General features: G+C 62.1%; 1 long non-coding RNA gene across 1 annotated transcript in view; it reads right to left on the bottom strand.

Annotated features, from left to right (window-relative positions):
• Window positions 1-1,214: 1,214 nt before the first annotated feature.
• The window catches only part of LOC311188076, a 64,452-nt gene continuing 43,432 nt past the window's right edge, over window positions 1,215-22,234 (bottom strand). Inside the window, exon 3 of the long non-coding RNA XR_014617112.1 lies at window positions 1,215-2,577. This is a non-coding gene — a long non-coding RNA (uncharacterized lncRNA). The remainder of the gene's footprint in view (window positions 2,578-22,234) is intronic.

Below are 22,234 nucleotides of genomic sequence, written 5' to 3'. Positions count from 1 at the left end.
CTTCTTTTTCTTCCTGTAGTTCTACATCTCCTTCTTCTTCATCTTCCTCTGTTTTTTCTGCATTTTCTGCTTTTTCAATTACTTCTTCGTTTTCAGCTTCTTCTGTTTATTCCTCAGCTTAAACTTCTGTCATTTCTGCTTATTCGGCTTATGCTTCTGTTATTTCTACCTTTTTGGCTTATTCTTCTGTTATTTCTACTTTTTCAGCTTATTCTTCTGTTATTACTGCTTTTTCGTCTTATTCTTCTTTTTCTAATTATTTTTCTTTTTGCTCTTCTAATTATTCTGGTACTTCTTGTAGTTCTACATCTCCTTCTTCTTCTTCTTCTTCATCTTCTTCTGTTCTGCTTTTTCAATTACTGATGCATCTTCTGCTTCTTATTCAGGTTATTCTTCTGTTATTTCTACCTTTGTAGCTTATTTTTCTTTTATATCTACTTTTTCAGCTTATTCTTCTGTTATTTCTTCTTTTTCATCTTATTCTTCTGTTTCTACTTCTTGTTCTTCTTGTTCTTCTAGTTCTTCTTGTTCTTCTTGTAGTTCTACATCTCCTTCTTCTTCTTCATCATCTTCTTCTGTTTCTTCTGCATTTTCTGCTTTTTCAATTACTTCTTCGTTTTCTGCTTCTTCTGTTTCTTCTTCAACTTATTCTTCTGTCAGTTCTTCCTTTTTGTCTTATGCTTTTGTTATTTCTACCTTTTTGGATTATGCTTCTGTTATTTCTGCTTTTTCGTCTTATTCTTCTGTTTCTACTTCTTCTTCTTCTTGTTCTTCTAGTTCTTCTTGTTCTTCTTGAAGTCTCCATCTCCATCTTCTTCTTCTTCATCTTCATCTTTTCTGCATTTTCTGGTTTTTCAATTACTTAGGCTTCTTCTGCTTCTTATTCAGCTTATTCTTCTGTTATTTCTCCTTTTTCTTCTTATTATTCTCTTTCTACTTCTTGTTCTTCTTGTTCTTCTAGTTCTTCTTGTAGGACTACATCTCCTTTTCTTCTTCTTCATATTCCTCACTTTCTTCAGCATTTTTTGCTTTTTCAATTACTTCTTCTTTTTATGCTTCTTCTGTTTCCTCTTCAGCTTATTCTTCTGTCACTTCTGCCTTTTCGGATTATGCTTCTGTTATTTTTACCTTTTTGGCTTATTTTTCTGTTATTTCTAATTTTTCAGCTTATTCTTCTGTTACATCTGATTTTTCGTCCTATTCTTCTGTTTCTACTTCTTGTTCTTCCTGTTCTTCTAGTTCTACGTGGTCTTCTTTTAGTTCTACATCTCCATTTTCTCCTTCTGATTCTTCCTCTGTTTCCTCTGCATTGTCTGCTTTTTCAATTACTTCTTCTTTTTCTGCTTTTTCTGTTTCTTCTTCAGCTTATTCTTCTGTCATTTCAACCTTTTCGGCTTATGTTTCTGTTATTTCTACCTTTTTGGCTTATTCTTCTGTTATTTCTGTTTTTTCATTTTATTCTTCTATTTCTCCTTTTTCTTCTTGTTCTTCTAGTTCTTCTTATAGTTCTACATCTCCTTTTTCTTCTTCACCATGTTCTTCCGTTCCGTATTATATTTTTCAATTACGTATGTTTGTTCTGCTTCTTATTCAGCTTATACTTCTGTTTTTTCTGCTTTTACGGCTTATTCTTCTCATTCTACTTCTTGTTCCTCTTGTTTTTCTAGTTCTTCGTGTTCTTCTTGTAGTTCTACATGACCCTCCTCTTCATCTTCTTCATCTGTTTCTTCTGCCCTTTTTTCTTTTTTCACTTACTTCTTCTTCTTCTGCTTCTTCTGCTTCTTCTTCCGCAGATTCTTATGTTATTTCTGCTTTTTCGGCTTAATCTTCTGTTATTTTTGCTTGTTCGTCTTATTCTTCTGTTATTTCTACTTTTTCGTCTTATTCATCTGTTTCTACTTCTTGTTCTACTTGTTCTTCTAGTTCTCCTTGTTCTTCTTGTAGTTCTACATCACCCTCTTCTTCTTCATCTTCTTCTGTTTCTAATGCATTTTCTGCTTTTTCAATTACTTCTGCTTCTTCTGCTTCTTCTGCTTCTTCTTCAGCTTATTCTTCTGTTATTTCTGCTGTTTCGTCTTATTGTTTTTTTTTTTTTTTTGCTTTTGGGGATTTTTCTTCCGTTTTAACTGCTTTTTCCACTTATTCTTCTGTTTCTTCTTCTTGTTATTCTTGTTCTTCTAGTTCTTGTTGTTCTACATCTGCTTCCTCTTATTCATTTTCTTCTGTTTCTTCTGCATTTTTTTCTTTTTCGTTTACTTCCTCTTCTGCTTTTTCTGCTTCTTCCTCAGCTGAATCTTCTGTTAAGTCTGCTTTTTTTGGATTATTCTTCTGATATTTCTGCTATTTCGTCTTATTCTTCTGTTATTTCTGCTTTTTAGGCTTATTCTTCTGTTTCTAATTCTTGTTCCTTTCGTTTTTCTAGTTCTTCTTGTTCTTCTTGTAGTTCTACATCACCCTCCTCTTCTTCATCTTCTTCTTTTTCTTCTGCACTTTTTGTTTTTTCAATTACTTCTTAGTCTGAATCTTCTGCTTCTTCCTCAGCTGAATCTTCTGTTATTTCTGCTTTTTCAGTTTATTCTTCTGTTATTTCTGCTTTTTCGAAATATTCTTCTGTTATTTCTACTTTTTCGGCTTATTCTTCCATTTCTAATTCTTATTCTTCTTGTTCTTCTAGATCTTCTGTTCTTCTTGTAGTTCTACATCACCTGAGCCAGGTGAGGACTCTTCTCCTTTGAGTGGCGCTGGCTTGCCTGGGGCTATCCACGCCGGCCTGTGTGCCTGCAGTTTTGGAAGGGGTCGAGGTCGCTGCTTGTCCCTTGCTTACAAGGGGTGCTCTCCACTGACAAGGATGCCGGCCCACCGTCTAGGGCGTCTGCGGGCACACTGCCCCGACGCTGGGGCTGTGAGTGCGAGAGGAGGGTGCAGCCATTCCCCGGGAGGAAGATTTGGGCTTCCGTGAAGGGGAAGTGGGACCCGTTCCCCCAGTGGGAAGAAAATCCAGTACCCCCATGGGTGCAAAGGGGGCCACATCCCGTGGGGGCTGAGGGTCCCCGAACCCCCACATCAGCACATCCTAGCGGCGGCCCTAGGTAGTGCACCAGTGCGCATGCAGAATCGGGGGGTGTGGTGAGGCTCCGGCCATGGGCGGAGCCTGGGGCTCATCAGCGCTGTTGGGCCAGGTGAGGACTCTTCCACTTTGAGTGGTGCTTGCTTCCCCGGGGCTTTCTGCGCCGACCTGTGTGCCTGCATTTTTCGAAGAGTCCGCGGTCGCCGCTGTCCCTGGCATACGGGGGATGCCCTCCACTGACAGGTAACTCGACCCTCCCTCTAGGGCTTCTGCGGGCGCTGGGCCCGCCATTGGGGCTGTGAGTCTGAGAGGAGGGTGCAGTAGTGCACCAGGAGGAAGATTTGGTTTTCCACGAAGGAGAAGAGGGCCCCGTTCCCCCATAGGAGAAGACAATCCCGTAATCCCATGGGTGCAGATGTAACCCCAGCCCCGAGGGGCTGAGGGTCCCCGAACCCTCTCACCGCCCCCCCTACCTTCCACCCTAGGAAGTGCACCTCTGTGCAGGCAGAGTCGATTAGGCGTGGTCAGGCTCTGTCCAGGGGCGGAGCCTGGGGCTCATCAGCGCTGCTGGGCCAGGTGCGGACACTTCCCCTTTGAGTCGTGCTGGCTTGCCCGGGGCTTTTTTCCGCGCCGGCCTGTGTGCCTGCAGTTTTGGAAGAACCCCGGTCGCCGCTTGTCCCTGGCTTCCAAGGGGTGCGCTCCCCTGACCGGGACCCAGGCCCTCCGTCTAGGGCGTCTGCGGGCGCACGGCCCCGCCACTGGGGCTGTGAGTGCGAGAGGAGGGTGCAGGCGTGCCCCGGGAGGAAGTTCTGGCCTTCCCCGAAGGGGAAGAGGGCACCGTTCCCCCATGGGGGAGGACAATCCCGTATCCTCATGGGTGCAGGTGTGGCCCCAGGCCTTCTGGGCTGAGGGTCCCCGAACCCCCTCACCAGCGCCCCCTAGCGGCGGCCCTAGGAAGTGCAAATCTGCGCAGCCAGACTCGGGTAGGCGGGGTCAGGCTCCGGCCAGGGACGGAGCCTGGGCCTCCTCAGCGCTGCTGGGCCAGGGGCGGACTCTTCCCCTTTGAGTGGTGCTGGCTTGCCCGGGGCTTTTTTCCGCGCCGGTCTGTGTGCCTGCAGTTTTGGAAGAGGCCGCGGTCGCCGCTTGTCCATGGCTTCCAGGGGGTGCCCTCCCCTGACCAGGACCCCGGCCCTCCGTCTAGAGCATCTGCGGGCGCACGGCCCCACCGTTGGGGATGTGAGTACGAGAGGAACGTCCAGGCGTGCCCCGGGAGGATGTTCTGGCCTTCCGCGAAGGTGAAGAGGGCCCCGTTCCCCATGGTTGAGGACAATCCCGTACACCCATGGGTGCAGGTGTGCCCCGGCGCTTGTGGGCTGAGGGACCCGAACCCCCTCACCAGCGCTCCCTAGCGGCGGCCCTAGAAAGTGCACCTGAGCGCAGCCAGAGTCGGGTGGGCGGGGTCAGTCTCCGGCCAGGGCCGGAGCCTGGGGCTCATCAGCGCTGCTGGGCCAGGTGCGGAGACTTCCCCTGTGAGTGGTGCTGGCTTGCCCGGGGCTTTTTTCCGCGCAGGCCTGTGTGCCAGCAGTTTTGGAAGAGGCCGCGGTCGCCGCTTGTCCCTGGCTTCCAGTGGGTGCCCTCCCCTGACTGGGACCCCGGCCCTCCGTCTAGGGCGTCTGCCGGCGCACGACCGACCGCTGGGGCTTTGAGTGCGAGAGGAGGTTGCAGGAGTGCCCCGGGAGGATGTTCTGGCCTTCCGCGAAGGGGAAGAGGGCCCCGTTCCCCATGGGGGACGACAATCCCGAACCCCCATGGGTGCAGATGTGGCCCCAGCCATTGTGTGCTGAGGGTTCCCGAAAACCCTCACCAGCACCCCCTTGCGGCGGCCCTAGGAAGTGAAACTCTGCGCAGCCAGAGTCGGGTGGGCGGGGTCAGGCTCCGGCCAGGGGCGGAGCCTGGGGCTCATCAGCGCTGCTGGGCCAGGTGCGGAGACTTCCCCTGTGAGTGGTGCTGGCTTGCCCAGGGCTTTTTTCCGCGCCGGCCTGTGTGCCTGCAGTTTTGGAAGAGGCCGCGGTCTCCGCTTCTCCCTGGCTTTCAGGGGGTGCCCTCCCCTGACCGGGACCCCGGCCCTCGGTCTAGGGCGTCTGCGGGCGCACGGACCCGCCGCTGGGTCGGTGAGTGCGAGAGTAGGGTACAGGCGTGCCACGGGAGCAAGGTCTGGCCGTCCGCGGAGGGGAAGAGTGCACCGTTCCCACATGGTGGACGACAATCCCGAACCCCCAATGGTTAAGGAGTGGTCCGGCCCTTGTGGGCTGAGGGTCCCCGAACCCCATCACCAGCGCCCACTAGCTGCGGCCATAGGAAGTGCACCTATTCGCAGCCAGAGTTTGCTGGGCGGGGTCAGGCTCCGGCCAGGGGTGGAGCCTGGGGCTCATCAGCACTGCTGGGCCAGGTGTGGACTCTTACCCTTTGAGTCATGCTGGCTTGCCCGGGGCTTTTTTCCGCGCCGGCCTGTGTGCCAGCAGTTTTGGAAGCACCGCGGTCGCCGCTTGTCCATGGCTTCCAGGGGGTGCGCTCCCCTGACCGGGACCCAGGCCCTCCGTCTAGGGCGTCTGCGGGCACACGGCCCCGGCGCTGGGGCTGTGAGTGTGAGAGGAGGGTGCAGGCGTGCCCCGGGAGGAAGTTCTGGCCTTCCGCAAAGGGGAAGAGGGCCCCGTTCCCCCATGGGGGAGGACAATCCCGGACCCCCATGGGTGCAGATGTGGCTCCGGCCCTTGTGGGCTGAGGGTCCCCGAACCCCCTCACCAGCGCCCCCTAGCGGCGGCCCTAGGAAGTGCATCTGTGCGCAGCCTGAGTCGGGTGGGCTGGGTCAGGCTCCAGCCAGGGGCAGAGCCTGGGGCTCATTAGCGCTGCTGGCCAGGTGCGGACTCTTCCCCTTTGAGTGGTGCTGGCTTGCCCTGGGCTTTTTTCCGCTCCAGCCTGTGTGCCTGCAGTTTTGGAAGAGGCCGCGTTCGCGGCTTGTCCCTGGATTCCAGGGGGTGCCCTCCCCTGACTGAGACCCCGGCCCTCCGTCTAGGGCGTCTGCGGGCGCACGGCCCTGCCGCTGAGGCTGTTGTTGCGAGAGGAGGGTGCAGGCGTGCCCCGGGGGAAAGGTCTGTACTTCCGCGAATGGGAAGAGGGCCCCGTTCCCCAATGGGGGACGACAATCCCGTACCCCCATGCGAGCAGGTGTGGCCCAGGCCCTTGTGGGCTGAGGGTCCCCGATCCCACTCACCAGCGCACCCTAGCGGCGGCCCTAGGAAGTGCACCTGTGCGCAGCCAGAGTCGGGTGGGTGGGGTCAGGCTCCAGCCAGGGGCAGAGCCTGGGGCTCATCAGCGCTGCTGGGCCAGGTGCAAGACTCTTCCCCTTTGAGTCATGCTGGCTTGCCTGGGGCTTTTTTCCGCGCCGGCCTGTGTGCCTGCAGTTTTGGAAGAGGCCGCAGTCGCCGCTTGTCCCTGGCTTAAAGGGGGTGCCCTCCCCTGACTTTGGACCCCGGCCCTCCGTCTAGGGCGTCTGCCGGCGCACGACCGACCGCTGGGGCTGTGAGTGCGAGAGGAGGTTGCAGGCGTGCCCCGGGAGGATGTTCTGGCCTTCCGCGAAGGGGAAGAGGGCCCCGTTCCCCATGGGGGACGACAATCCCGAACCCCCATGGGTGCAGATATGGCCCCGGCCCTTGTGTGCTGAGGGTCCCCGAACACCCTCACCAGCGACCCCTAGCGGCGGCCCTAGGAAGTGCAACTCTGCCCAGCCAGAGTCGGGTGGGCGGGGCCAGGCTCCGGCCAGGGGCGGAGCCTGGGGCACATAAGCTATGCTGGGCCAGGTGCGGACTCTTCCCCTTTGAGTGGTGCTGGCTTGCCCGGGGCTTTTTTCCGCGCCGGCCTGTGTGCCTGCAGTTTTGGAAGAGGCCGTGGTCGCCGCTTGTCCCTGGCTTTCAGGGGGTGCCCTCCCTTGACCGGGACCCCGGCGCTCTGTCTAGTGCGTCTGCGGGCGCATGGACCCGCCGCTGGGTCTGTGAGTGCGAGAGTAGGGTGCAGGCGTGCCACAGGAGAAAGGTCTGGCCGTCCGCGGAGGGGAAGAGGGAACCGTTCCCACATGTTGGACGACAATCCCGAACCCCCAAAGGTGAAGGTGTGGCCCCGGCCCTTGTGGGCTGAGGGTCCCCGAACCCCATCACCAGCGCCCCCTATCGGCGGCCCTAAGAAGTGCACATGTGCGCAGCCAGAGTCGGGTGGGCGGGGTCAGGCTCCGGACAGGGTCGGAGCCTGGGGCTCATCAGCGCTGCAGGGCCAGGTGCGGACTCTTCCCCTTTGAGTCGTGCTGGCTTGCCCGGGGCTTTATTCCGCGCAGGCCTGTGTGCCTGCAGTTTAGGAAGAGCCGCGGTCGCCACTTGTCCCTGGCTTCCAGGTGGTGCCTCCCCTGACCGGGACCCCGGCCCTCCGTCTAGGGCGTCTGCGGGCGCACGGCCGTGCCGCTGGGGCTGTGAGTGCGAGAGGAGGGTGCAGGCGTGCCCTGGGAGGAAGTTCTGGCCTTCCGCGAAGGGGAAGAGGGCCCCGTTCCCCCATGGGGTAGGACAATCCCGTACCCACATGGGTGCAGGTGTGGCCCCGGACCTTGTGGGCTGAGTGTCCCCGAACCCCCTCACCAGCACCCACTAGCTGCGGCCGTAGGAAGTGCACCTATACGCAGCCAGAGTTTGCTGGGCGGGGTCAGGCTCCGGCCAGGGGCGGAGCCTGGGGCTCATCAGCGCTGCTGGGCCAGGTGCGGACTCTTCCCCTTTGAGTCATGCTTGCTAGCCCGGGGCTTTTTTCCGCGCCAGCCTGTGTGCCTGCAGTTTTGGAAGAACCCCGGTCGCCGCTTGTCCCTGGCTTCCAGGGGGTGCGCTCCCCTGACCGGGACCCAGGCCCTCCGTCTCCGGCTTCTGCGGGCGCACGGCCCCGCCGCTGGGGCTGTGAGTGTGAGAGGAGGGTGCAGGCGTGCCACGGGAGGAAGTTCTGGACTTCCGCGAAGGGGAAGAGGGCCCCGTTCCCCAATGGGGCTGGACAATCACGGTCCCCCATGGGTGCAGGTGTGGCTCCAGCCCTTGTGGGCTGAGGGTACCCGAATACCCTCATCGGCGCCCCCTAGCGGCGGCCCTAGGAAGTGCACCTGTGCGTGGCCTGAGTCGGGTGGGCTGGGTCAGGCTCCGGCCAGGGGCAGAGCCTGGGGCTCATCAGCGCTGCTGGGCCAGGTGCGGACTCTTCCCCTTTGAGTGGTGCTGGCTTGCCCTGGGCTTTTTTCCGCTCCAGCCTGTGTGCCTGCAGTTTTGGAAGAGGCCGCGTTCACGGCTTGTCCCTGGATTCCAGGGGGTGCCCTCCCCTGACCGAGACCCCGGCCCTCCGTCTAGGGCATCTGCGGGCACACGGCCCCGCCGCTGGGGCTGTGAGTTTGAGAGGAGGGTGCAGGCGTGCCCCGGTAGGAAGTTCTGGCCTTCCGCGAATGGGAAGAGGGCCCCGTTCCCCAATGGGGGACGACAATCCCGTACCCCCATGGGAGCAGGTGTGGCCCAGGCCCTTGTGGGCTGAGGGTCCCCGAACCCCCTCACCAGCGCACCCTAGCTGCGGCCCTAGGAAGTGCACCTGTGCGCAGCCAGAGTCGGGTGGGTGGGGTCAGGCTCCGGCCAGGATCGAAGCCTGGGGCTCATCAGCGCTGCTGGTACAGGTGCGGACTCTTCCCCTTTGAGTCATGCTGGCTTGCCCGGGGCTTTTTTCCGCGCCGGCCTGTGTGACTGCAGTTTTGGAAGAACCGCGGTCGCTGCTTGTCCCTGGGTTCCAGGGGGTGCGCTCCCCTGACTGGGACCCCGGCCCTCCGTCTAGGGCGTCTGCGGGCACACGGACCCGCCGCTGGGTCTGTGAGTGTGAGAGGAGGTTGCAGGCGTGCCCGGGAGGAAGTTCTGGCCTTCCGCGAAGGGGAAGAGGGCCCCGTTCCCCCATGGGGGAGGACAATCCCGGACCCCCATGGGTGCATATTTGGCCCCGGCCCTTGTTGGCTGAGGGTCCCCGAACCCCCTCAGCAGCGCCGCCTAGCGGCGGCCCTAGGAAGTGCACATGTGTGCAGCCAGATTCGGGTGCGTGGGGTCAGTCTCCGGCCAGGGTGGAGCCTGGAGCTCATCAGCCCTGCTGGGCCAGGTACGGACTCTTCCCCTTTGAGTGGTGCTGGCTTGCCCGGGGCTTTTTTCCGCGCCGGCCTGTGTGCCTGCAGTTTTGGAAGAGGCCGCGGTCGCCGCTTGTCCCTGGCTTCCAGGGGGTGCGCTCCCCTGACCGGGACCCGGGCCCTCCGTCTAGGCTGCCTACGGGCGCACAGCTCCGCCGCTGGGGCCGAGTGCGAGATGATTGTGCAGGCGTGCCCCGGGAGGCAGTTCTGGTCTTCCTCGAAGGGAAAGAGGGCCCCGTTCCCCCATGGGGGAGGAAAATCCCGTACCACCATGGGTGCAGGTGTGGCCAAGGCCCTTGTGGGCTGAGGGTCCCCGAACCCGCTCACGGCGCCCCCTAGCGGCGGCCTTTAGAATTGCACCTGTGCGCAGCCAGAGTGGGTAGGCGGGGTCAGGCTCCGGCCAGGGGCGGAGCCTGGGGCTCATCAGCGCTGCTGGGCCAGGTGCGGACTCTTCCCCTTTGAGTCGTGCTGGCTTGCCCAGGGATTTTTTCGCGCCGGCATGTGTGCCTGCAGTTTTGAAAGAGCCGCGGTCTCCGCTTGGCCCTGGCTTCCAGAGGGTGCCCTACCCTGACCTTGACCCCGGCCCTCCGTCTAGGCCGTCTGCGGGTGCTCGGCCCCGCCGCTGGGGCTGTGAATGTTAGAGGAGGGTGCAGGCGTTCCGCGGGAGGAAGTTCTGGCCTTCCGCGAAGGGGAAGAGGGACCTGTTCCCCCATGGGGGAGGACAATCCCGTACCCCCATGGGTGCAGATGTGGCCCCTTACTGTGTGGGCTGAGGGTCCCCGAACCCCTTCACCAGCGCCCCCTAGGGGGGCCCTAGGATGTGCACCTGTGCGCAGCCAGAGTCGGGTGGGTGGGGTCAGGCTCCGGCCAGGGGCGGAGCCTGGGGCTCATCAGCGGTGCTGGGCCAGATGCGGACTCTTCCCCTTTGAGTCGTGCTGCTTGCACGGGGCTTTTTTCCGCGCCGGCCTGTGTACCTGCAGTTTTGGAAGAGGCCGCGGTCGCCGCTTGTCCCCGGCTTCCAGGGGGAGCCCTCCCCTGACCGGGACCACGGACCTCCGTCAAGGGTGCCTGCGGACGCACCGCCCCTCCGCTGGGGCGCTGAGTGCGAGACGAGGGTACAGGCGTGCCCCGGGAGGAAGTTCTGGCCTTCTGCGAAAGGGAATAGGGACCCGTTCCCACATGGGGGAGGACAATCCCGTACCCCCATGGGTGCAGGTGTGGCCCAGGCCCTTGTGGGCTGAGGGTCCTCGAATCCCCTCACCAGCGCCCCCTAGCGGCGGAGGTACGAAGTGCACCTGAGTGCAGCCAGAGTTGGGTTGGTGGGGTCAGGCTCCGCCAGTGGCGGAGCCTGGGGCTTATCAGCGCTGCTGGGCCAGTTGCAGACTCTTCCCCTTTGAGTCGTGCTGGCTTGCCCAGGGATTTTTTCCGTGCCGGCCTGTGTGCCTGCATTTTTGGAAGAGGCCTAGTACGCCGCTTGTCACTGGCTTCCAGGCGGTGCCCTCCCCTGACCGGGACCACGGCCCTCCGTCTAGGGCGCCTGCGGGCGCACCGCCCCGCCGCTGGGGCGTTGATTGCGAGAGGAGGGTGCAGGCGTGCCCCGGGAGGAATTTCTGTCCTTCCGCTAAGGGGAAGAGGGACCCCTTCCCCCATGGGGGAGGACAATCCCGTATCCCATGGTTGCAGATGTGGCCCCGGCCCTTGTGGGTTGAGGGTCCCCGAACCCCCCTCACCAGCGCCCCCTAGCGGCGGCCGTACGAAGTGCACCTGTGTGCAGCCAGAGTTGGGTGGGTGGGGTCAGGCTCAGTCCAGGGGCGGAGCCTGGGGCTCATCAGCGCTGCTGGCCAGGTGCGGACTCTTCCCCTTTGAGTGATGCTGGCTTACCCTGGGCTTTTTTCCGCGCCGGACTGTGTGCCTGCAATTTTGGAAGAGCCGCGGTCGCCGCTTGTCCCTGGCTTCCAGGGGGTGTCCTCCCCTGACCGGGACCACGGCCCTCCGTCTAGGGCGTCTGCGGGCGCACGGCCCCGCCGCTGGGGCTGTGAGTGCGAGAGGAGGGTGCAGGCGTGCCCCGGGGGAAAGGTCTGGCCTTCCGCGAAGGGGAAGGGCGCCCCGTTCCCCCAAGGGGGACGACAATCCCGTACCTTCATGGGTAGAGGTGTGGGCCCGGCCCTTGTGGGCTGAGGTTCCCCGAACAACCTTACCAGCGCCCCCTAGCGGGCGCCATAGGAAGTACACCTGTGCGTAGCCAGAGTCGGGTGGGCAGTGTCAGGCTCCGGCCAGGGGCGGAGCCTGGGGCTCATCAGCGCTGCTGGGCCAGGTGCGGACTCTTCCCCTTTGAGTCGTGCTCGCTTGCCCAGGGATTTTTTTCCGCGACGGCCTGTGTGCCTGCAGTTTTGGAAGAGCCACGGTCGCCGCTTGTCCCTGGATTCCAGGGGGTGCCCTACCCTGACCGGGACCCCGTCCCTCCGTCTAGGGCGTCTTTGCGCGCACGGCCCAACCCCTGGGGCTGTGAGTGCGAGAGGAGAGTGCAGGCGTGCCCCAGGAGGAAGTTCTGGTCTTCCGCGAAGGGGAAGAGGGCCCCGTTCCCCCATGGGGGAGGACAATCCCGTACCCCCATGGGTGCAGGTGTGGCCCCGGCCCTTGTGGGCTGAGGGTCCCCGAACCCCCTCTCCAACGCTCCCTAGCGGCGGCCCTAGGAAGTGCACAGGTGCGAAGCCAGATCCCAGGGGCGGAGCCTTTGGCTCCTCAGCGCTGCTGGGCCAGGTGCGGACTCTTCCCCTTTGAGTGATGCTGGCTTGCCCGGGGCTTTTTTCCGCCCCGGCCTGTGTGCCTGCAGTTTTGAAAGAGGCCGCGGTCGCCGCTTGTCCCTGGCTTCAGGGGGTTCCCTCCCCTGACCGGGACCCCGGCCCTCCGTCTAGGGCATCTGCGGGCGGACGGCCCTGCCGCTGGGGCTGTGAGTGCGAGAGGACGGTGCAGGTGTGCCGCAGGAGGAAGGTCTGGCCGTCTGAGAAGGGGAAGAGGGCCCCGTTCCCCCATGGGGGCGATAATCCCGAAACCCCATGCGTGCAGGTGTGGCCCCAGCCCTTGTGGGCTGAAGGTCCACGAACCCCCTCACCAGCGCCCCCTAGCTGCGAACTTAGGAAGTGCACCTGTGCGCAGCCAGAGTCGTGTGGGCGGGGTAAGGCTCCGGCCAGGGGCGTGCCTGGGGCTCATTAGCGCTGCTGTGCCAGGTGCGGACTCTTCCACTTTGTGTGGTGCTGGCTTTCCCGGGGCTTTTTTCTGCGCCGGCCTGTGTGCCTGCAGTTTTGGAAGAGGCCGCGGTCGCCGCTTGTCCCTGGCTTCAAGGGGGTGCCCTCCCCTGACCGGGACTCTGGCCCTCCGTCTAGGGCGTCTGTGGGCTTAAGGCCCCGCCGCTGGGGCTCTGAGTGTAGAGGAGGGTGCAGTCGTTTCCCAAGAGGAAGTTCTCGCCTTCCGCGAAGGGTCAGAGGGCCCCGTTCCCCCATGGGGGAGGACAATCCCGTATCCCCATGGGTGCTTGTGTGGCCCGGGCCTTTGTGGGCTGAGGGTTCCCGAACGCCCTCACCAGCGCCCCCTAGCGGCGGCCCTAGGTAGTGCACCTGTGCGCAGCCAGAGTCGGGAGGGCGGGGTCAGGCTCCGGCCACGGGCGGAGACCGGGGCTCATCATCGTTGAGGTGCCAGGTGCGGACTCTTCCCCTTTGAATGGTGCTGGCTTGCCAGGGGCTTTTATCCCCGCCGGCCTGTGTGCCTGCAGTTTTAGTAGAGGCCGCGGTCGCCGCTTGTCCCTGGCTTCCAGGGGGTGCCCTCCCCTGAACGGGACCCCGGCCCTCCGTCTAGGGTGTCTGCGGGCGCACGGCTCCGCCGCTGGGGCTGTGATTGCGAGAGGAGGGTGCAGGCGTGCCACGGGAGGAAGTTCTGGCCTTCGGCGAAGGGACAGAGGGCCCCGTTCCCCCATGGGGGAGGACAATCCCGTACCCCCATGGGTGCAGGTGTGGCCCCGGCCCTTTTGGGCTGAGGGTCCGCAAACCCCCTCACCAGCGCCCCCTAGCGGCGGCCCTAGGAAGTGCACCTGTGCGCAGCAAGAGTCGGGTGTGCGGGGTAGGTCTCCGGCCCGGGGCGGAGCCTGGGGCTCATCAGCGCTGCTGGGACAGGTGCGGACTCTTCCCCTTTGAGTCGTGCTGGCTTGCCCGGGGCTTTTTTTCCGCGCCGGCCTGTGTGCCTGCAGTTTTAAAAGAGGCCACGGTCGCCGCTTGTCCCTGGCTTCCAGGGGGTGCCCTCCCCTGAACGGGACCCCGGCCCTCCGTCTAGGGTGTCTCCTGGCGCACGGCACCGCCGATGGGGCAGTGAGTGGGAGAGGAGTGTGCAGGCGTGCCCCGCGAGGAAGTTCTGGCCTTCAGCGAGGGGAAGAGGGCCCCGGTCCCCATGGGGTAGGACAATCCCGTACCCCAATGGGGGCATGTGTGGCCCCGGCCCTTTTGGGCTGAGGGTCCCCGAACCCACTCACCAGCGCCCCCTAGATGCGGCCCTAGGAAGTGCACCTGTGCGCAGCCAGAGTCAGGTGGGCGGGGTCAGGCTCAGGCCAGGGGTAGAGCCTGGGGCTCATCAGCGCTGCTGGGCCAGGTGCGCACTCTTCCCCTTTGAGTGGTGCTGGCTTGCCCGGGGCTTTTTTCCATGCCGGCCTGTGTGCCTGCTTTTTGGAAGTGTCCGTGGTCGCCACTAGTCCCTGGCTTCCAGGGGGTGCCCTCCCCTGAACGGGACCCAGGCCCTCTGTCTAGGGCGTCTGCGGGCGCACGGCCCCGCCGCTGGGGCTGTGAGTGCGAGAGGAGTGTGCAGGCGTGCCCCGGGAGGAAGTTCTGGCCTTCCACGAAGGGTCAGAGAGCCCCGTTCCCCCAATGGGGAGGACAATCCAGTACCCCCGTAGGAGCAGGTGTGGCCCCGGCCCTTGTCGGCTGAGGGACCCCGAACCCTCTCACCTGCGCCACCTAGCGGCGGCCCTAGGAAATGCAACTCTGCGCAACCAGAGTCAGGTGGGCGGGGACAGGCTGCGGCCATCGGTAGAGCCTGGGGCTCATCAGCGCTGCTGGGCCAGGTGCGGACTCTTCCCCTTTGAGTGGTGCTGGCTTGCCCGGGGCTTTTTTCGTGCCGGCCTATGTGCCTGCAGTTTTGGAAGAGGCTGCAGTCGCTGCTTGTACCTGGCTTCCAGGGGGTGCCCTCGTCTGACCGGGAACCCGGCCCTACGTCTAGGGCGTCTGCGGGCGCACGGACCCGCCGCTGGGGCTGTGAGTGCGAGAGGAGGGTGCAGGCGTGCCCCGGGAGGAAGTTCTGGCCTTCTGCGAAGGGGAAGAGGGCCCCGTTCCCCCATGGGGGAGGACAATACCGTACCCCCATGGGTGCAGTTGTGGCCCCGGCCCTTTTGGGCTGATGGTCCCCGAAACCCCCTCACCAGGGCCCCCTAGCGGCGGCCCTAGGAAGTGCACCAGTGGGCAGCCAGAGTGGGTGGGCGGGGTCAGGCTCCGGCTAGTGGCGGAGAATGGGGCTCATCAGCGCTGCTGGGCCAGGTGCGGACTCTTGCCCTTTGAGTGCTGCTGGCTTGCCTGGGGCATTTTTCCGCGCCGGCCTGTTTGCCTGCAGTTTTGGAAGATGCCGTGGTTGCCGCTTGTCCCTGGCTTCCAGGGGGTGCCCTCCCCTGACCGGGACCGCGGCCCTCCATCTAGGGCGTTTGCGGGCGCTCGGCCCCGCTGCTTGGGCGTTGAGTGCGTGAGTAGGGTTCAGGCGTGCCCCAAGAGGAAGTTCTGGACTTCTGCAAAGGGTCAGAGGACCCCGTTACCCCATGGTGGAGGACAATCCCATACAACCATGGGTGCAGGTGTGGCCCTAGCCCTTGTGGGCTGAGGGTCCCCGAACCCCCTCACTGCGCCGCCTAGCGGCGGCCCTAGGAAGTGCAACTCTGCGCAGCCAGAGTCGGGTGGGCGGGTTCAGGCTCCGGCCGGTGCGGAGCCTGGGGCTCATCAGCGCTGCTGGGTCAGGTGCGGACTCTTCCCCTTTGAGTGGTTTGCTGGCTTGCCCGGGGCTTTTTTCCGCGCCGGCCTGTGTCCCTGCAGTTTTGGAAGAGGCCACGGTTGCCGCTTGTCCCTGGCTTGCAGGGGGTGCCCTCCCCTGACCGGGACCGCGGCCCTCCATCTAGGGCGTCTGCGGGCGCACGGCCCCGCGCTGGGGCTGTGAGTGCGAGAGGAGTGTGCAGGCGTGCCCCGGGAGGAAGATCTGGCCTTCCGCGTACGGAAAGAGGGCCCCGTTCCCCCATGGGGGAGTACAATCCTGTACCCCCATTTGTGCAGTTGTGACCCCGGCCCTTGTGGGCTGAGGGTCCCCGAACCCCATCACCAGCCCCCCCTAGCGGCGGCCCTAGGAAGTGCACCTGTGCGCAGCCAGAGTCGGGTGGGTGGGGTCAGGCTCCGGCCAGGGGCGGAGCCTGGGGCTCATCAGCGCTGCTGGGCCAGGTGCGCACTCTTCCCCTTTGAGTGGTGCTGGCTTGCCCGGGGCTTTTTTCCATGCCGGCCTGTGTGCCTGCTTTTTGGAAGTGGCCGCGGTCGCCACTAGTCCCTGGCTTCCAGGGGGTGCCCTCCCCTGACCGGGACCCCGGCCCACCGACTAGGGCGTCTGCAGGCGCACGGCCAGGCCGCTGGGGCTGTGAGTGCGAGAGGAGGGTGCAGGCGTGCCCCGGGGGAAAGGTCTGGACTTCCGCGAAGGGGAAGAGGGCCCCATTCCCCCATGGGGGAGGGCAATCCCGTACCCCCATGGGTGCAGGTGTGGCCCCGGCCCTTGTGGGCTGAGGGTCCCCGAGCCCCATCACCAGCCCCCCCTAGCGGCGGCCCAAGTATGTGCACCTGTGCGCAGCCAGAGTCGGGTGGGCGGGGTCAGGCTCTGGCTAGGGGCGGAGAATGGGGCTCATCAGTCCTGCTGGGCCAGGTGCGGACTCTTGCCCTTTGAGTGGTGCTGGCTTGCCTGGGGCTTTTTTCCGCGCTGGCCTGTGTGCCTGCAGTTTTGGTAGAGGCCGCGGTCGCCGCTAGCCCTGGCTTCCAGGGGGTGCCCTCCACTGACCGGGACCCCGGCCCTCCGTCTAGGGCGTCTGCGGGTGCACCGCCCCGCTGCTGGGGCTGTGAGTGCGAGAGGAGGGTGTAGGCGTGCCCCGGAAGGAAGGTCTGGCCGTCCGCGAAGGGGAAGAGGGCACCGTTCTCCCATGGGGGAGGAAAATCCCGTACCCCCATGGGTGAAGGTGTGGCCCCGGCCCTTGTGGGCTGAGGGTCTCCGAACCCCCTAACGTGCGCCCCCTAGCGGCGGCCCTAGGAAGTGCAACTCTGCGCAGCCAGAGTCGGGTGTGCGGGTACAGGCTCCGACCAGGGGCGGAGCCCGTGGCTCATCAGCCCTGCTGGGCCAGGTGCGGACTATTCCCCTTTGAGTGGTGCTGGCTTGTCCTGGGCTTTTCTCGGCGCCGGCCTGTGTGCCTGTGTTTTGTAAGTGGCCGCAGTCGCCACTTCTCCATGGCTTCCAGGGGTGCCCTCGCCTGACCGGGACCCCGGCCTTCCTTAGGGCGTCTGCGGGCTCACGGCCCCGCCGCTGGGACTGTGAGTGCGAGAGAAGGGTGCAGGCGTGCCCCGGGAGGAAGTTCTGGCCTTCCGCGTAGGGGAAGAAGGCCCCTTTCCCCCATGGGGGAGGACAATCCCGTACCCCCATGGGTGCAGGTGTGGCCCCGGCCCTTTTCACTGAGGGTCCCGAACCCCCTCACCAGCGCCCCCTAGCGGCGGCCCTAGGAAGCGCACCTGTGCGCAGCCAGATTCGGGTGAGTGGGGTAAGGCTCCGGCCAGGGGCGTGCCTGGGGCTCATCAGCGCTGCTGTGCCAGGTGCGGACTCTTCCACTTTGTGTGGTGCTGGCTTTCCCCGGGCTTTTTTCCTCGCCGGCCTGTGTGCCTGCAGTGTTGGAAGAGGCCGCGGTCGCCGCTTGTCCCTGGCTTCAAGGGGGTGCCTTCCCCTGACCGGGACTCCGGCCCTCCGTCTAGGGCCTCTGTGGGCTTACGGCCCCGCCACTGGGGCTGTGAGTGTAGAGGAGGGTGCAGGCGTGTCCCAATAGGAAGTTCTAGCCTACCGCGAATGGTCAGAGGCCCCATTCCCCCATGGGGTAAGGATAATCCCGTACCCCCATGGGTGCAGGTCTGGCCCGAGCCCTTGTGGACTGAGGGTCCCCGAACCCCTTCACCAGCGCCACCAAGCGGCGGCCCTAGGTAGTGCACCTGTGCGCATCCAGTGTTGGGTGGGCAGGGTCAGGCTCCGGCCAGGGGCGGAGCCTGGGGCTCATCAAGCGCTGCTGGGCCAGGTGCGGACTCTTCCCCTTTGAGTGGTGCTGACTTGCCCGGGGTTTTTTCCGCGCCAGCCTTGTTCCTGCAGTTTTGGAAGAGGCCGCGGTCGCCGCTTGTCCCTGGCTTCCAGGGGGTGCCCTTCCCTAACCGGGAACCCGGCCCTCTGTCTAGGGCGTCTGCGGGCGCACGGCCCCGCCGCTGGGGCTGTGAGTATGAGAGTAGAGTGCAGGCGTGCCCCTGGAGGAATGTTTCCGCTTTCGCGAAGGGGAAGAGGTCCCCGTTCCCACATGGGGGAGGACAATCCCGTACCTCTATGGGTGCAGGGGTAGTCCCCGCCCGGTGGGGGCTGATGGTCCCCGAATCCCCTCACCAGTGCCCCTAGCGGCGACCCTAGGAAGTGCACCTGTGTGCAGCCAGAGTCGGTTCCAAGGGGTCAGGCTCCATCCAGGCGCGGAGCCTGGGGCTCATCAAGCGCTGCTGGGCCAGGTGCGGACCCTTCCCATGTGAGTGGTGCTGTCTTGCCCGGGATTTTTTCCGCGCCGGCCTGTGTGCCTGCAGTTTTGGAGAGGCCGCGTTCGCCGCTTTTCCCTGGCTTCCACGATGTGCCCTTCCCTGACCGGGTGCCGGCCCTCTGTCTAGGGCGTCTGCGGGCGCACGGCCCCGCCGCTGGGGCTGTGAGTGCGAGAGAAGGGTGCAGGCATGCCCCGGGAAGGAATATTTGTGATACCATGAAGGGGAAGAGGTCACTGTTCCCCCATGGGGGAGGATAATCCCGTACCCCCATGGGTGTAGGTTTGGCCCCAGCACGGAGGGGGCTGAGGGTCCCCGAACCCCCTCACCAGCGCCCCTAGCGGCGGCCCAGGAAGTGCACCTGTGCGCCGCCAGAGTCGGGTGCACGGGGTCAGGCTCCGGCCAAGGGCGGAGCCTGGGGCTCATCAAGCGCTGCTGGGCCAGGTGCAGACCCTTCCACTCTGAGTGATGCTGGCTTGCCCGGGGATTTTTTCTGCGCCGGAATGTGTGCAAGTAGTTTTGGAAGAGGCCGCGGTCGCTGCTTGTCCCTAGCTTCCAGGGGGTGCCCTCCCCTGACCGGGACACCTGCCCTCCGTCTAGGGCGTCTGCGGACGCACGGCCCTGCCCCTGGGGCTGTGAGTGTGAGAGGAGGGTACAGGCATGCCCCAGGAGGAAGGTTTGGGCTTCCGCGAAGGGGAAGAGGGCCCCGTTCCCCCATGGGGGAGGACAATCCCTTATCCCCAAGGGTGCAGTGGTGGCCCCATCCCAGTAGGGCCTGAGGGTCACCGAACCACCTCACCAGCGCCACCTAGCGGCGGCCCTAGCAAGTGCACCTGTGCGCAGCCAGACTCTGGTGGGCGGGGTCAGGCTACGGCCAGGGGCGGAGCCTGGGGCTCATCAGCGCTGCTGGGGCAGGTGCGGACACTTCCCCTTTGAGTGGTGCTGCCTTGCCGGGGATATTTTCCGCGCCAGCCTGTGTGCCTGCAGTTTTGGAAGAGGCCGCGGTCGCCGCTAGTCCCTGGTGTCCAGGGGGTGCCCTCCCCTGACCGGGACCTCGGCCCTCCGATTAAGGCCTCTGCGGGCGCACGGCCCCGCTGCTGTGGCTGTGAATGCGTGAAGAGTGTGCAGGCATATGCCGGGAGGAAGGTTTGGGCTTCCGCGAAGTGGAAGAGGGCCCCGTTCCCTCATGGGGTAGACAATCCCGTACCCCCATGGGTGCAGAGGTGGCCCCAGCATCGTGCGTGCTGGGGGTCCCCGAACCCCCTCACCAGCACAACCTTGCGGCTACTCTAGGAAGTACACCTGTGCGCAGGAAGAGTCGTGTGGGCGGGGTCAGGATCCGGCCAGGGGCGGAGCCGGTGTTCATCAGTGCTGCTGGGCCAGGTGCGGTCTCTTCCCCTTTGAGTGGTGCTCGCTTTCCATGGGCTTTCCTTGCGGCCGGTGTGCCTGCAATTTTGGAAGAGGCAGCGGTCGCCGCTTGTCCCTGGCTTACAGGGGGTGCCCTCCCCTGACCGGGAACCCGGCCCTCCCTCGAGGGCGTCTGCTGCTGCACGTCCCCGTCTCTGGGGCTGTGAGTGCGAGAGGAGGGTGCAGGCGTGCCTCCGGAGGTATTTTTGGGCTTCCCCCTAGAGGAAGAGAGCCCGTTACCCCATGGGGGAGGAAAGTTCCGTATCCCCATGGATGCAGCGGAGGCCCCAGCTTGGTGGGTGCATAGGGTCCATGAACCCCCTCTCCAGTGCTCCGTAGCGGCCCCGCTGCTGGGGCTCTGAGTGCGAGAGGAGGGTGCAGGCGTGCCTGGGGAGAAAGATTTGGGCTTCCAGCGAGGGGAAGTGAGCCCCATTCCCCCATGGGGGATGAAAGTTCCATACCGCGGTCGCCGCTTGTCCCTGGCTTACAGGGGGTGCCCTCCACTGACAGGGAACCTGGACTCCGTCTAGGGCATCAGCGGGCGCAAGGCCCCGTCGCTGGGGTTGTGTGTTGGAGAGGAGGGTGCGGCGTGCACCGGGAGGAATATTTTGGCTTCCCCCGAGGGGAAGAGAGCCCCGTTCCCCCATTGGGGAGGAAAGTTCCGTTACCCCAAGGGTGCAGAAATGGCCCCAGCACGGTGGGGGTGGAGGGTCCCAGAACCCCCTCACCGGTGGCCCTAGGAAGCGCAATAGTGCGCAGGCAGAGTCGGCTGGGCGGGGTCAGGCTCCGTCCAGTGGCGGAGCCTGGGGATCATCAGCGCTGCATGGCTAGGTGCTGACTCTTCCCCTTTGAGTGGTGTTGGCTTGCCCGGCGCTTTCCGCATCAGCCTGTGTGCCTGCAGTTTTGGAAGAGGCCGCGGTCGCCGCTTGTCCCTGGATTACAGGGGGTGGGTGCCCTCCCCAGACAGGGACCCCGACCCTCTGTCTAGGGCGTCTGCTGGCGCACGGCCCCGCCCCTGGGGCTGTGAGTGTGAGAGGAGGGTGCAGGGGTGTGCCGGGAGGAAGATTTGGGCTTGTGGGAAGGAGAAGAGGGCCACGTTCCCCCATGGGGGAAGACAATCCCGTACCCCCATGGGTGCAGAGGTGGCCCCAGCCCCGTGGGGGCTGAGGGTCCCGAATCCCTTCACGAGCACCCCTTAGAGGCGGCCCTAGAAAGTACTCCTGTGCGCAGGCAGAGTCGGGTCCCCAAACCCCTTCACCAGCGACCCTTAGTGGCGGCCCTAGGAAGTACACCTGTGCACAGGCAGAGACGGGTGTGCGGTGTCAGGCTCCGGCCAGGGGCGGAGCCTGGGGCTTCTCACTGCAGCTGGGACAGGTGCGGACTCTTCCCCTTTGAGTGGTGATGGCTTGCCAGAGGCTCTCCGTGCTGGCCTGTGTGCCTGCAGTTTTGGAAAGAGGCCGCGGTCGCCGCTAGTCCCTGGCTTACAGGAGGTGCCCTCCCCAAAAAGGGACCCCGGCCATCGGTCTAGGGCGTCTGCGTGTGCACGGACCCACCGTTGGGGGCTGTGAATGTGAGAGTAGGTTGCAGGCGTGCCCCGGGGGGATTTGGGCTTCCTCAGAGTGGAAGAGTGCCCCGATCGCCCATGGGGGAAGACAATCCGTTACCCCCATGGGTGCAGAAGTGGCCCCAGCCCTGTGGGGGCTGAGGGTCCCCAAACCGCCTCACCAGCGCCCCTTAGCGGCGGCCCTAAGAAGTGCACCTCTGCGCAGCCAGAGTCGGGTGGGCGGGGTCAGGCTCCGGCCAGGGGTGGAGCCCAGGGCTCATCAGCGCTGCTGGGCCAGGTGTGGACTCTTCCCCTTTGAGTGGTGATGGCTTGCCAGGGGCTATCCGCGCCGGCCTGTTTGCCTGCTTTTGGAAGAGGCCACGGTCGCCGCTTGTCCCTGGCTTACAGGGGGTGCCCTCCCCTGTTAGGGACCCCGGCCCTCCGTCTAGGGCGTCTGCGGGCGCATTTCCAGGCCGCTGGGGCTGTGAGTGCGAGAGGAGGGTGCAAGCGTGTCCCGGAGGAAGATTTGGGCTTCCCCCGAGGGGAAGAAGAAGAGAGAGTTCTTCTTGTTCTTCTTGTAGTTCTACATCTCCTTCTTCTTCTTCTTCAATTCCTCTCTTTCTTCAGCATTTTCTGCTTTTTCAATTACTTCTTCGTTTTCTGTTTCTCTGTTTCTTCTTCAGCTAATTCTTCTGTCATTTCTGCCTTTTCGACTTATGCTTCTCTTATTTCTACCTTTTTGGCTTATTCTGTTATTTCTACTTTTCATCTTATTATTCTGTTTCTACTTCTTGTTCTTCTTGTTCTTCTAGTTCTTCTTGTAGTTCTACATCTCCTTCTACTTTTACTTCATCTTCTTCTGTTCTGCATTTTCAGCTTTTTCGATTCCTTATGCTTCTTCTGCTTCTTATTCAGCTTATTCTATTATTTCTGCTTTTTCGTCTTATTCTTCTGTTTCTCCTTCTTGTTCTTATTGTTCTGCCAGTTCTTCTTGTTCTTCTTGTAGTTCTACATCTCCTTCTGCTTCTTCTTCATCTTCCTGTGTTTCTTCAGAATTTCCTGCTTTTTCAATTACTTCTTCGTTTTCTTCTTCTTCTGTTTCTTCTTCCGCTTAT

Source organism: Talpa europaea (assembly GCF_964194135.1).
Source record: "Talpa europaea genome assembly, contig: HAP1_SCAFFOLD_160, whole genome shotgun sequence".
NCBI lineage: Eukaryota > Metazoa > Chordata > Mammalia > Eulipotyphla > Talpidae > Talpa > Talpa europaea.
This window is presented reverse-complemented; position numbering and strand designations above follow the sequence as displayed.